This window comes from Diplotaxodon limnothrissa, linkage group LG8 (assembly GCF_057381915.1).
Source record: "Diplotaxodon limnothrissa isolate DT_005_m linkage group LG8, D_limnothrissa_male_GT1.1, whole genome shotgun sequence".
Taxonomy (NCBI): domain Eukaryota; kingdom Metazoa; phylum Chordata; class Actinopteri; order Cichliformes; family Cichlidae; genus Diplotaxodon; species Diplotaxodon limnothrissa.
Window position 1 is genome coordinate 3,068,815 of NC_140603.1, and position 14,579 is coordinate 3,083,393.

Here is a 14,579-nt window from a genome sequence, read left to right on the forward strand (position 1 = left end):
TGGAAAACTCACAAAATGCCTCTTTTTACATGAGGGCACACCAAGCCTAGAAGAAAAAATTCCAGTTAAATTGAGAAGTTGATAACCATCATCATCATATCTGTTATCTGGCTTTGTCGAGCCAGCTAAGACAACAAAAGCCTGGCTGTGTTCAACTTCATTTGTAGTATATCCCTGTGGCCCTTAAACAAATTAGAGCGCAATGTTTATTCAAATAGAGTCTAAGTTGGTCTGATCATGACTTGTCACTACTTCTAACTGTGTGGGGGATGGCTCACTGCAGATAATGTAGTGACAGCAGGGCTGCCTTTTGCTATGCTAACGTTGTGTTTGTCAGATGCCAGAGGCTTCACTCTCGCAGACACACCCTCTACCTCCGTCTTTTCCTGTTTAAATACAGACAAAACTGCAAATACTGCCCAAACCTCTGAATTGCTGCAGAAAATGGAAACTGGTTGGATAATAATGAGGAAAAAATCAGAGAAATCAGAGAAAACACTGATTTGAATTCATGGCGCCAAATCAGAGCAACCATCAACTCGAAACATTGATTTGTGGAGATTAGTGCTATGTAAATATAACTGGATTGAATTAAACTTTACAGTGCATTTTGTACAGCCTTTCATTAATTCTGCATATGACAGCTCGTGAAGATTTACCTGATGCTAAGTACATCAAACTGCTGCCACACACATCCAAACCCTGATTGAAATACTTCATTATTGTCATTATTATCAATGTTTGAACCAACCACGCTGAAACACAATGTGAAGCTTTATTTTCAGAAAATGCAGGTTTAGTCTGGATTGAGCTCAATGTGAAACTTCCCCCAGATGTTTGTGGAGCTCTAAAAGGAGAGAGTAAGAGTGTCTGAGGAACAGGAAGGCCCCACCTCCTCCACCCCCACCCCCAGCCAGGCCCTTTGTTCCCTGATGATGTATGAGACAGCATCTCCCTTGGAGTACCACAGCAATATGACAGCAGAGCACTAACTCTGTCTCATAATGGAGACTGATGGGATGGCTCCAGTGCTCTTCACTTTGTCTACTACTAAGATTGAGCTGGTGCTGCACTCCAGGGCACAATGGGGCCCTTGGACACTTTGACAGGGACTGTCGTAAGAAAAGAGTCAACCTGACAGCAGCTCGCGTATGTTGGTGATGCTGGGTCTGCCACAGCCTGACAAGTGGATGGATGGATGGCATATCAGGGGATGAAGACCTGCACAGGTCTTTGTGGGCTGGATACCAGTAGAGGAGAGGTGAGGGGATCCCTGGTCCTCTAGTTCCTGTTGAACATTCCTGAGATGACTGAGTTTGCAAAAATCTCCTTGGCACATTCACAATTTCTGCAAGCCAGGGTTATTTGATTTCTGGTATCAAACTACAGCAAAGCAGGATTGCAGTGGATAGTAATAGCAAAAAACGAGTAACAAATATATGTCAGCTGATTGTTGTTTGGATAAAATGTCACTACAAATATTGGATGGAATGCCAGGAATTTTAGTCCAGCCATTGGTGACTCATCCAGATGGAACTGTAATAGCGCTTCGTAACTTTTCAATTAATACCATCTACGGCCAAATATCTTCAAGAAACAAAATATGACATGCTCCTCAAATCATCTCGTAGTCAGCAAGTGTTAACTATCTAACTTTAAACTAGTAAATCTTTTTTTTATTCTTTTGCCTGTTCCATTTGGATCTTTAGCCATCAGATTTGTTGTCTGAAGGCCAAGAAAGATGCCAAGTGGAGTTACTTTACCAAGTGGATCATCAGGGCCTTGCCATATTGGTCCATTTGATTGACCTTTATTATAATTATGTATTTATTTTATTTTCATTTTTTAAAGATGTGACAGACATGACTGGGGGAAAGGACAGGGAGAAAGAATGAAAGAAAGAAAAATAGAGGAGAGAAGAGATGGTGAGAAAGGGGGAAGAAAGAAATAAAAACAAACAAAACACCTGGATCACCTGTATGGAGATAAAAAACCAGAAGAGAAAACAAACAACAAAGAGCAACATAATAAAAACAACACCATCACAATAAACTAGCTAACAATAGATAACAGTAGATACTTTTTTAATTTCACCTGTTGAGAATGAATGAGAAAACAAGCAGAAGTAACGAGAGCAACATAATAAACAACATCATGATGATCTATGGGAATATGACAGTAAATACTAAATATTAAACATTATTGTGCAGCACGTAAGGTCGACAGCGCACAGTGTGCTTTGAGGTAGGAGCCAAAAAGGGTGTAGTTTGTGTGTGTGATCACCCGTGTGTACACCTGTGAGCATGGACGCGCTTGTATTTAAAAGGTTCCTTCATGTAATGATCTGCTAGAGGGTGTGGGGGGGCCACTGCCCCGTCCTCCAGGGCATGACGCAGGTATGGTGGCCGAAGTGGCCCGAGCGAGCCCCAGGCTCCAGGCCCCGATAAGCAGCCACCAAGGAGTGAGCCGGTGTGTACCTGGACGCCCATCCCCGGACACAAAGAACCACCAACGCACCGATGTCTGAGGGCGTCTGCCACTGGCAGGGGAAGTGGTGGGGGGAGATAGGCCTCCAAACCTTGGAGGGCCTGAGATGTCCCCAGAGAGGTGGCGTCTGATACCCAACCTGACATATAGACACAGACATACAGGCACACACAGACACAAACATCCATTCCCACCCTCATGCTCTCATATGCACTTACTCCACACTCAACCAACGTGGAGACAGACATAAAGAGACGCTGTACACACGATCACACTCCCCAAGCATACTCTACGAACCAGGTCTAGGTACCCTTGCCCCTGGAGGGGGGAACTGCACCCAGACCCAGGTGGTGTTACCCTTTTCCCTGCGGTGGGGAGAAGCAGACCGCCCCGACTCCGCAGCAGCAGGGAGGCCCCACACTCCAGACCCCAGTCGGACGGCCAAAACTAGTAAATCTTAACAAATTCAAGCACAACCCTTCCCCTCACATTTTTCATCAGTGTAATCAACTTCTACAGAAACTACTAATGCGCAGGAATCAGACAGGCAGCATTAAAACAGCTCCTGGCTGTAGCTCAGGAGGTAGAGCAAGTCACCTACTGATCGAAAGGTTGGAGGTTCGATCCCAGGCTCCTCCAGTCTGCATGCCAAGTATCCTTAGGCAAGATACTAACCCCAAGTTGCTCTCCGATGCATCCATCCGATGCATGAATGTGTGTGAGTGTAGTTAGAAAGCACTCAGTATAGAAGTAGTGCTTGGCTGGGTGAATGTGGCGAGTTGTATAGAGTGCTTTGAGTACTCCGGGAGAGTAAAAAAGCGCTATATAAGAATCAGTCCATTTACCATTAGCATGTCCTAAAATATGTGAGGATTTGTTAAGGTGTTGTGATTCGACAGAACTGCATTTTGGGTTTTTTTGTTTGAGTTTCTTGTTCTTGACTCAGGTCTTCACCTGAAGGCAAGTATAACAAAGACACATGGTGCCAGACTGTTTCCATTGATGTGGTGATTCTTCAGCTCCTTCAGTTTGTAATCCTTTCAAAGTTTCATTTGATCCGTCCCTTTTCCCACATGCTCTTCATAGCTGCTCATCTGAGAGGCCCGTTTGGAATTGCTGGCTCACAAATCAACTTACCTGCACTCTGGTAAGAACTCAAGCTGTTTTCTTTCTTCTTCTCACTACCACATGGATCTCTGCAGCCTACACTTAGCCTTCCTGCCCCCTCTTTCCCCAGGAAACCCACCTCGCTGAAGCAAGGTCAGAATCTTCCACATTGTTCAATAGGGCCCTAAAACTTTTTGGAGAATTTCAAATGTTATTATCTGACAATGTGGACAATCCAGGAAATTAGTTCTTCTGCTTTTTAAAAAAAATAAAGTTCTAGTATTTTAGTAGCCCAGCACTAAGTGCTAAGTGCAGTTTCCAAGTGCAGCTTGCTAATCAAATTTGCAATCCTCAGCTAATATTTTAGCACTTCAATCTCTCTTTCAAATATGTCTCAAAAAATCCAACATGGTAGCAGCCAAACTGCAGTCAGCAACAAATGAGTAACTACATCTGCCTTTCAGTTCAGATATCAAAGTCAAAGTCACTCAAATATAATATAAAAACATCACACCACCTTTGTTCCTAGTCACCCAACATCGTTTAGCTTAATGGTGCCAAAATCATCAGAATGTTGGTTGTTACACTGTAAAATTGTCATTTTTGAGTGTGTATTACATCCCCTTGCTTCCTCCTATTGTTCTGTGCGTGCATTTCAAGTCTGATCAATTGAACTGGATAAAAATAAAGCAGTAACATGTAGTTTGTAGGAAAAACTGCAAGTTTGATGTGATGGTGAAAACTTCTATGTTGAACAAGACCAAAAAGAAACCCCTGGCTAAATTATAATAATGATCAAGTTTTAGAGGGATGACGAAGTAGAAGAAAATAGAGTGATGCATGGATGATGAAAAGACCAAAGAATATGAGAAGAAAAACATGGAACAGGACTGATACAGGTGGAGTGGCAGGGAGAGAAAGCACAGTATGTTTGTTCAAGAGGTTGTTTGGATGCTCTTCTTTGCCAGGCTCTCGTGCTCTGTGTGCGTGTCTTTGTGTAGTGGTGTAGTGGGGACATTGTTCACATATTATATTGTATTATCCATTCAATAATTGAGCCTCCATCTCTAAAAGATCATAAAAATAATTTCCTGCCTGAGTCATGATCTGAACGCATCTAGTATAAACACACACACACACACACACACACACACACACACACACACACACACACACACGTTTGTGATGAATCATTTCCTCTGACCACGATAATAGTGTCATTAAAGCATGAATCTATACATAGAGGGCCAGCTACAATGGCAGACAGGATTTAGAGGCTATGTCAATGGTAGTTTAATCTTTAATTTAATTAAGAACAGAAAAGAAAAGGTTACAACTGGAAGACATTTGAGAAATGATGTATTTTGTTCTGTTTTTAAAAATCAGGCCAAGACAGCTCCGCTTCCTACTAACAGAGACGGTGATCTCATCACTAATAATGAAAGTAAGCATCCTTTTTCTTTCACTTGTCCAATTGAAGGTTGTGGGGTGGAAGGGGTGGGGCCTATCCCAGCTGCCATCAGGTGAGAGACCTATCTACGTCTGTCTAGGTCTAAAACCCAAGACAGGCTGACCGTTTATTACAGGGCCAACACAGATACAACCATCCATGATCACACCTACCATCAATTTAAAGTCAGAAGTTAACCTAAAATTACTAACTGCATGTTTTTGGACTGTTTCTTTGAACACTGGGAGGAAGCTGGAGTACCCGGAGATAACCCATGCAGATATGGGGAGAACATTCAAACTCTATACAGAAAAGCAGTGGATTCAGGACCTTCTTGCTATATATGCAAGATCACTAACCACTGGCTGTGCTGCTCCTGAAATATAACCAGTATCTATAAAATAAAAGTCTAGACATTGTTAGCATAGCTTAGCATAAATAATCGGTAAAGTCAGAAATGAATAGCCTAATCCAGAAGTAGGCAACTCCAGGCCTCGAGGGCCGGTGTCCTGCAGGTTTTAGATCTCACCCTGTGTCAACACACCCAAATCAAATGATTCGTTTATTTCCAGGCCTCTGGAGAGCTTCAAGACATGTTGGGGAGGTAATTTAGCCATTTAAATAAGCTGTGTTAAATTAAAGACACATCTAAAACATGCAGGACACGGGCACTTGAGGCCTCGAGTTGCCTCACCCTGGCCTAATCGCACCATAAACAATCTTGAGTTGATTTGTACATGCCAGCTTGATTGGAGTCAACCAGTGGTAAACTCTGTTCATTCGCAGTGATTTGGAAAGGCACATACACAGGCTCCATAGAAGACATGTCACATCACAAACAAAGCCATGAAGTTTAAGAAATTGTCTGAACACCTCTGAGACATCATCGTAGCATGGCACAGACCGGGGGAAGGGAACAGAAACTGTACTGGCCTCGTAGAACCACTTTCTACTATCCAGGAGTTAAACACCTCCACACAAAAGTCGCTGACGCCAGAGTGGGTTTAGACTTTGCTTTATATGGCAGGTGTGAAACTGTAACAACAAAATACAGTGTATATGAGTGAAAAACTAAAATAATTACTTGAGGAGCTGCGTGACCAAGTGCTAATGCTAACACCAAACAACTGTCTACAAACCATGAATTAGCATGCGTAATACAGCATCTAAGTAACTGCTATTAATCAACATAAAGTGCAGAATAATAATGCATACTCACAGGGAATGCCTTTTTATCAGCCTCTCACAGAATAGATCACATTAATCAGTCGATTGTCTGAGTCTTTCTGACACTTCTCCTGTCCGCACACAGCCATGCCTTTCTCTTAAAGGGCCAGTGGACTACCCAAACAAAACAAACGTACAAACTTGACAATAGTCAGAACAGAAACATTTGTGCAGCACTGAATGTCCCAATAAGCACAGTGGCCTCCATCATCTGCAAATGGGAAAAGTTTGGAATGACTAGGGCTGCCTGTAGGCGGTCTCTCCAGTCTGAGTGATCGGGGTAGTCAAGAAGATGACCGAGAACATGATGGTCTGACAAAGCTACAGCATTGCTCTGTGGAGAGAGGAGAACCTTCCTGAAGGAAAACTGTTTCTGCAGCACTCCATCAGTCAGGCCTATATGGTACATTGGCCAGATGAAGGCCACTCCTCAGTAAAAGGCACATGACAGCCTGCCTGGAGTTTGCCAAAAGACATCTAAAGGATTCTCAGACGCCTTAGAGAAACAAATTCTCTGGTCTGATGAATTCTTTGGTCTGAATGCCAAGCATCATATCTGGAGGAGACCAGGTGCTGCTTATCACCTGGCCAATAACATCTCTACAGTGAAGCATAATGGTGCCAGCATCACACTGAGGGTATTTCTTTTGGCAGCTCGGAGACTCAGTTTGGAACTCGGAGACTAGTTAGGGTCACAGAGATGAATGCAGCAAGATACAGAAATATCCTCCCTGCTCCAGAGGACTTTGGACCTCAGACTGGGGTGAAGGCTCATCTTCCAGCAGAACAATGACCCTAAGCACACAGCCAAGATAACAAAGGAGTGGTTTCAGGACCATTCTGTGATTCTTCCTGAGTGGCCCAGCCAGAGCCCAGACTTGAACCCAACTAAGCATCTCTGGACAGATCTGAAAAGGCCTGCGCTCTCTTATCCTCATTCAACCTGATGGAGACGGCAAAGAGGAATGGGAGAAACTGTCCCAAAATAACAGTTGAGTACAATGCTTGTGGCATTATACTAAAAAATACTTGCTTTTGTTGAATACTTATCTATATGTCATATGATTCTTTTTTTTTTTTTCATTTTTAACAAAATTTGGAAGACTTTCAAACAAACTTTTTTCACTTTCTCATTATGAGGTATTGTGTGCAGAATTTTAAGGTGGGACACAATTTTAGTCCCTTTTGGAATAAGGCTATAACATGATGAGATACACTGTGGTATGCTTTCTGTGATTAGACATCTTCACAGTGAAGTGCTGTCCAGTGATTTCTGAATAATTTGGCTAAATCTGAGTAGACTATACTACTGAATACACCTCAGAATTCATCCTGCAACATGGTCTCTGCAGAGGACCACCCACACACACACACACACACACACACACACACACACACACACACACACACACACACACACACATCCCATACACAGTTGTAACTCTCACCCTGTCTCCTTGATGTGCAATTTTCCCTATGTAACAAAGTATTTTATTCTATTTGTATAGTACTTATTCTATTGCATATAGTATTGTTTCTATTTTGTATCTAAGTTTGTTATTCTGTTGATTTTATTCTATTCTGTTGTTTTTCTCTTTGTTCTCTGAATTTTTTACTGCTCTTGTACTTTCTGCCATGACCAAAAAATTCCCCACGTGTGGGACACATACATGTTTCTCTTGCATCGTGCATCCTGCTGCTTCCATCAGTATTACACTTGGGACTGGGTTCCACAGGCAACATGCCCATTACATACACATTGCCTCCAACATGTGATTTCCTTCTCCACTTCATTGTAAATCCTCTGTATTTACATACACGGAGGCATTGCTTGATTGTAGACTAGGACAATGATATGCCTACCTATCTGAGAGTGCGCTTTGTTCTCGATTTATATGAAAGGGTCATTCTTAACCAAAGAAAGATTTGTCAAGGCTAAAGGACGGGTGGACTCGAGCGCAGACTCGGAAGATCAGTTCAGTACGTTTATTTACAGTCATTAAATAATTTACAACAACCACAAATGTGACAGCGGCAATGGTGGTCCAAACATGAACTCAGGGTTGGGCTCACCACTTTCTAGGAACCTGTGCACATGGAAGGCAGAAGGTCAGAATCCACAACAGCAGAGGCAGCGCAAAAGCACACAGAGTAGCTGGAGTGAGGGTTTCAACTAAGCGTTTCAGTTTAACAGCCCAGCGAAGATTGATCCTGATGGTGGCTTCACGCAGAGCAGGTGTGCTCAGTCAAGGGCAGGGACCAGCGATGAGTTCCACCCATGAACACAGAAGCACACAAACAAACACAGAGAGATGAGACAGACAGAAACAAACAAACCCAGGGCAGAAGTCTAGGAGGACGGATAGACCCTGGCACCATTTTGGTTGTCCCCTGCGTTCTTCCAGGCCTGAATGTACAAGATAGTTTATTTAGACTCCTAAAGTTTCTGATATTTCTCTCATAGGTTTATTTAGTTTTTTAGCCTTTCACTGACATCTTTTTGGATCTCATGCTGAGAGATCCAAATAAAGGATATCTAATTTCGTTATTATCTAAATACTCTGTACTCAGCGGTGTTAACCGTGATGAAAACCACAGGTCAAAATGTGTCATTTAAGCAATAAAACTGATCTTGTCAGCCTTCAGCTTTAAAACAGAACTTAAGGTCGAACAGAGCAAGTGTTTGCTGTCTGCTCTGCTCCAGGGCCCGTCGGTCTGCCTGCAGTGAGCTCTGTATATGTGCTATAACCGGTCTATGGGCCACTGTTGCTCATGTTGTTGTTGGCCCGTGAGCCAGCTGGGGAGGAGAGCAAAGTTATAGCATACAGAGAGCTGAAGTACAGCCGTGTTAAAAACAACGAAGAGTCCACTGCAGCCACTGTCTGTGGTTTCATTTTTTATTTTTTGAAATTTTTTCGCAGTTCTCCCGTTTCCTGTGAACTCCCCAGTGACTCCCTGCTCCCTTCCAGCCCACTTGTCAACCAATCAACATTTATCAGTTGCATCTGCTTTTAATATGTACAATCAGTCACTATTGCACATTGTTGAACTGGGCAAAGAGCAAATTCCTGCACCACATTGTCAGCATTGCCAGCATTACCTGATTTGTGATGATTACAAAGGACAAATCTTAGCTTTATGTCACAGGGGCTGCTGAACATTAAGTATTTTGGCCATAAATGGAGTGATTGATATCTCATGATTTGTTATTGCCATAAGCAGAAGCAGTGGTGTGTCATGAGGGGAATCCACACATCCAAAACAAGGAAGTGAGACCGACTGATCAAAGCCAAATCATAGGTCAAAGATGATTGCAAGTTCTTACTCTCCGTTTGTGTGTATGTGGATCTATGTGTGCAAGTCAAGTATTTACAAGTCATGCTGCTAAAAATAGTCTGGTATTGTAAGATCCACGACATGTGTGAATTTGTCAAATATGTGGTCGAGCACAGAAAAAGGTGATGTTGCAAACAATGACTGGTGTGTCATAATTGCCCCTCAATAAAAGCGAGGTTGAGACAATTAGCAGCGGTCCCAAAGGTGACACTACAGAAAGGCTGAGTGGTTCATAAAAAGTCTTATTCTAGTTATGCTTTGGTTCAGCTAAATGGACTGGTTCTTATATAGCTCTTTTCTACACCTAAAGCACTTTACACAACTTGTGCACAAGCACGTTTTCTTAGTGCTTTCTAACTAACATTCACACACACATTCATACTTCGATGGATGCATTGGAGAGCAATCTGGGGTTAGTCTCTTGCCCGAGGATATTTGGCATGCAGTCTGGGGGAAGCCAGGAATCGAACCACCAACCTTCCGATCACCTTGTGCTCTACCGCCTGAGCTACAGCCACCCCATCGTTCAGCTGTGTTTATGCCTGAAGAGGACCCACACAGGCACAGGAGGAACATGCAAACTCCACTCAAGAAGAATCAGCCAATCAAAAACTTCTTGCTCAGGCAGCACCGCTGCACCAGTGTCCCACCAACAGCCTCGTGGGTGTGCCTGCCTCCTAACCCATATTGTGTTAGTCCTTTCAAACAATGTGCATTTACACAAAGGCACAACTGACCTTGAATTCCCTGGATCCTAATGTTATTCTTATCTAAATGTTGACATTTAATCAAAATTTCGTAAAGTATTGATGTGACGAAGTATGGCTTAGTTGCCTTTGAGAAAGGGAACGTCTCTGACCAGTTGGTGCAACAGCTTGTTTTGTAACGTGGCTCACCCACGCAGACTGTTGCATGTGTGTGTGTTTATTGTTCAAAACAGCAACAGCCAGTGATGTGGAAATATTGGCTATGGATCTGTTATGGTCTCATTCACCTCGTCATCCGTCTCTTCTCTGTTTTCTCTCAGTCTCTTATAACATCAGGCCATCTCTACTAAATGACGGATCATTCCACTACAAACGCCACCTTACTGAAAGTAGACCCATTCATCAGTTCACTTTATTAGTGTGTGTGTGTGTGTGTGTGTGTGTTTGTGTGTGTGCATTGCTCATGTCCTAACGCTCTGAAGACAAAACTGTTTGTTTGGAGTCACTTTATGGGAACCGCTCTGACTTATGGGGAAAGATGTAAGAAGTGATGTCAGTCATCAAATAGTCATGTTCAGGTTTCTTTTAAGTTGAAGATATATACAGATAGATGCTTAGAAGTCGTGTCGGTCACTGAAGTTCATTGGAATAAGCATTATTCAGTGTTATACAGGAGGAGCTGGCCTTTTTCTCAGCACTGTAACCAGGCTGACAAAGATCCAGAGCTCTGTCGAGCCGGACATTCTTTTAACCTTTAACTATTATTCATTTAATGAATTTCATCAGAAATAAAATGTTAACCATTAGTGAAAAACTTATTCATAACCATCCCATAGACATACCATTATATACAGCTACCTTTAATACAACTAATCTATTTAGACTTCCTGTCTCTGATTGATCTTTCAGTTTTAACTTCTGGCTAACAGGTCCCACTCTGACAACACTGCTCAAAGTTGAGTCTTTGAGCAGACTAATTAACGCTTCAGTCTTTAATATGATTAGTTTAGCTCCTTAAAAGAGTAGCTGTAAAACAGCTGATGGATCATAGGCAGAGGAACGGTTTATATGAAGAGTTTCAGAGCCCATCTGTTCATCACTTCATTTGGACTGCATCTTCTAATACATCGCAGACAACAAAGTTCATCTGAAATTCTCATCCATTTAAAAGTCTTTGTCTTCTTCTGGGAAAGTGTCATGTGACAAATCAGGGAAAAGCACCTAGTGCATGTTAAATCATAGCTCACCTAAAATATCAGTTTCAGGAAGTCTCTGAAACAGAGTTTTGTTTGTTTGTTCTTAGTCATTTCCTCTTCTCTGTTTGAATTTTGTTTAAAATTGTTGAAAATTCTAAAGACCATGGGGAAGAGTACACTGCAGGCATAAATACAAAGAAAAATATTCTGTGGATAATAATTTTCTGTATTATTAACAATACATTTTTAAAAAGAAATGCAGTAATTTAGTCAGTAATGCTGTCATTACAAAGTCTGATCTGATTACAAGTTTTATATGGGAACATTATATCTCAAATATGAAATAGAATAGAATAGAATAGAATATCCCTCACTGGGAAATCATGTGTTCCAGCAGCAAAGTGACAGGTATTTTAATATAAAATAAAAAACAGGATATAAGAGACTGTACAGGGCAATAAAAAAAATGATCAAAGACAGACAAAAAGATGCAGTGTGGAATCCGGTTGTTCAGTCTGACATCACTAGCCGTGTCTGGGCCTAAACTCCGCTGCAGGTCCATATATCAAACATCACTATGGCATTACTGAGAGTTGAAAAACTGTCTAAAGTCTTTCATCTTTAATAAAATGATCAGCGTTCTGCTCTACCAGGTGTAACAATTGAGTTTAACATCCAGGCATCCATGAAAACGGAATTTATGACATTTAACGGAGTTAGAAGTTAGCAGGGAGTTAGCTCGCTAGCTTCTATCTAAATACAATATAGCATGTCCTGACTGCGGGGTTTTGGAAACAAATTAAAACGTACAGCTCTGTTATCACTTCCTGTTAGGTGGGCTGGATTACACAGATGGATTACGTGGCAGAAACACACACGGACGCAGAATAGTTAGTGATGCAAGTTTTTATATACACGAGTAAGGGGGAATATTTACAAGGGAAGGGGCTATATACAGTGATAAATAAAAATGTGCCAGGAGGTAAACACCGAGGCGATGAGACGGAGCCGAAGCATGCAGGTAGGCAGCAGACGCACCGGAGCTACCTGACAACAGGGAACAAAACAGGGCTTATGACATACCGTTGATAGCCGAACGTTAAACACAAGTGGACGGAGAGAGTTGGAGAGCTTACTTGACCACCCAAACCACAGCCGCTGCGGTGAACGCCGCCTGATGGTACGTAGCACTCCGTCGCGGATCCACAATAGTCAACACAAAATCCTAGGTAGGCGGGCAGGCGATGGAACAGGCTAAGACAAAGAAAAGTAGGCGAAACGTGGATCCTTTAAAACATACAGCTCCACAGCGTAAAATCAACAGATGCAGCCTGTGCTGACTAGTTACCACTTGTGACAGCGACAATACTCCGACACCAGACGTCCGTGACTCAGCTCCCTAAGAGCGCTCACTGATGACGTCCGATGCGTCGCAGGTGTGTTGGAATGCCATCAAGCCCAGCCTCGCCTACCTATAACCAAAAAGGAAAACAAAACCCAAACAACAACAATACACCTACCCACCACCTCCTAACAGTATCCCCCCCTCAAGGAACGCCACCCGGCGGTCCTCCAGGCTTGTCAGGATGCCTTCTGTAAAAATCCACAATAAGCGCCGGGTCCACAATGAAGGCCCTAGAGACCCAGGAGCGCTCCTCCGGGCCATACCCCTCCCAGTCCACCAGAAACTGGAAACCTCGGCCACGACGGCGCACATCCAGCAGCCGCCGGACCGAATAGACAGGACCCCCGTCCACCACCCGGGCGGGCGGAGGAGGTTCCACGGGTGGGCACAGCGGGCTGCGAGAGACTGGCTGCAGTTGAGAAACATGGAACGTAGGATGAATCCTCATGGAAGCCGGTAGTTGCAGCCTCACAGAAACAGGATTGATGATGCGTTGGATGGTGAAAGGACCCAGGAAGCGAGGGGCAAGCTTCTTGGCCACGCACTTCAAAGGAACATTCGCAGAGGACAGCCAAACCTGTTGGCCCACGGTGTATTGAGGCGCAGGCGTTCTCCTCCGATCAGCAGCCCGGCGAGTCTGAGACACGGTCCGGAGCAGCGCCGCCTTGGTCCGGCGCCAAATCCTCCGACTGCGACGTAGATGATCCCGCACGGCCGGAACCGCAATCTCTGCCTCCTGAGAAGGAAACAACGGCGGCTGATATCCCAGACAGACCTCAAACGGAGAAAACCCCGTAGCTGCCGAGGTGAGAGAGTTATAAGCATACTCAATCCAAGCAAGATGACCACTCCAGGAAGCGGGGTCAGAGGAGGCCACACAGCGCAAGGCGGACTCCAGCTGCTGATTGGCCCTTTCAGTCTGTCCATTAGACTGTGGGTGATAGCCGGAGGAAAGGCTCACCCCCACTCCCAACGCAGTACAAAAAGCCTTCCACACCCGAGAAACAAACTGAGGCCCCCTGTCCGACACAATGTCCAAAGGAATCCCATGCAACCGAAAAATGTGATCCACGAGCACGCGAGCAGTTTCCAGGGCAGAAGGAAGTTTAGACAAAGGGACAAAATCCGCCGCCTTGGAGAACCGGTCCACAATGGTGAGGATCACCGAGTGACCAGCGGAACGCGGCAACCCGGTAACAAAGTCAACTGCAATATGCGACCAAGGTCGACCAGGGACAGGCAGGGGATGCAGCAACCCGGGAGGGGCCAGGTGACGGCTCTTATTGCGCGCACAAGTGTCACAGGCCAGCACATACTCGCGGGCATCCCTCGCCAAAGCGGGCCACCAAAAGGAGCGGCGTAGCAGGGAAACCGTACGACACACGCCCGGATGACAAGCAAAACGAGACGCGTGCACCCAGTGCAAGACACGCGCGCGCACGGCCACCGGAACAAACAGTTTACCCAGCGGGCCCGAACCCGGGTCCGGATCCTGCCGCTGCGCCTGGCGCACCAAGCTCTCGATCTCCCATGTCACGGCCCCCACCACGCAAGACGAGGGGATGATCGGAACCACCCCCGTGGACTCAGACGCGGGGGAAAACTGACGGGACAGAGCGTCCGGCTTAACATTGCGAGAACCCGGGCGAAACGAGATCGTAAAA

At 44.3% G+C, this 14,579-nt stretch overlaps 1 pseudogene; it reads left to right on the top strand.

Moving 5' to 3' along the window:
• Nucleotides 1-5,937: 5,937 nt before the first annotated feature.
• Nucleotides 5,938-7,064, top strand: LOC146626117 (uncharacterized; annotated as a pseudogene).
• The last annotated feature ends 7,515 nt before the right edge of the window (nt 7,065-14,579 follow it).